This window comes from Bison bison, unplaced genomic scaffold, assembly GCF_000754665.1.
Source record: "Bison bison bison isolate TAMUID 2011002044 unplaced genomic scaffold, Bison_UMD1.0 scf7180017864331, whole genome shotgun sequence".
NCBI lineage: Eukaryota > Metazoa > Chordata > Mammalia > Artiodactyla > Bovidae > Bison > Bison bison.
The window spans coordinates 10,454,277-10,454,976 of NW_011494903.1; the positions used below are offsets into that span (position 1 = coordinate 10,454,277).

The 700-nt window shown below is 43.9% G+C and overlaps 1 protein-coding gene across 1 annotated transcript in view; it reads left to right on the forward strand.

The window, feature by feature from the left end:
- DROSHA (drosha, ribonuclease type III) overlaps nt 1–700 on the forward strand; it is a 123,330-nt gene that overhangs the window by 51,131 nt on the left and 71,499 nt on the right. The gene's annotated exons all lie outside the window — the stretch shown is intronic.

Genomic DNA, 700 nt, shown 5'->3' on the forward strand with positions numbered 1-700 from the left:
GCAACAGTTAGAACTGGACATGGAACAACAGACTGGTTCCAAATAGGAAAAGGAGTTCGTTAAGGCTGTATATTGTCACCCTGTTTATTTAACTTCTATGCAGAGTACATCATGAGAAATGCTGGACTGGAAGAAACACAAGCTGTAATCAAGATTGCCGGGAGAAATATCAATAACCTCAGATACGCAGATGACGCCACCCTTATGGCAGAAAGTGAAGAGGAACTCAAAAGCCTCTTGATGAAAGTGAAAGAGGAGAGTGAAAAAGTTGGCTTAAAGCTCAACATTCAGAAAACGAAGATCATGGCATCCGGTCCCACCACTTCATGGGAAGTAGATGGGGAAACAGTGTCAGACTTTATTTTCCTGCGCTCCAAAATCACTGCAGATGGTGACTGCAGCCATGAAATTAAAAGACGCTTACTCCTTGGAAGGAAAGTTATGCCAACCTAGATAGCATATTCAAAAGCAGAGACATTACTTTGCCAACAAAGGTCCGTCTAGTCAAGGCTATGGTTTTTCCTGTGATCATGTATGGATGTGAGAGTTGGACTGTGAAGAAGGCTGAGCGCTGAAGAATTGATGCTTTTGAAGTGTGGTGTTGGAGAAGACTCTTGAGAGTCCCTTGGACTGCAAGGAGATCCAACCAGTCCATTCTGAAGGAGATCAGCCCTGGGTGTTCTTTGGAAGGACTGATGCT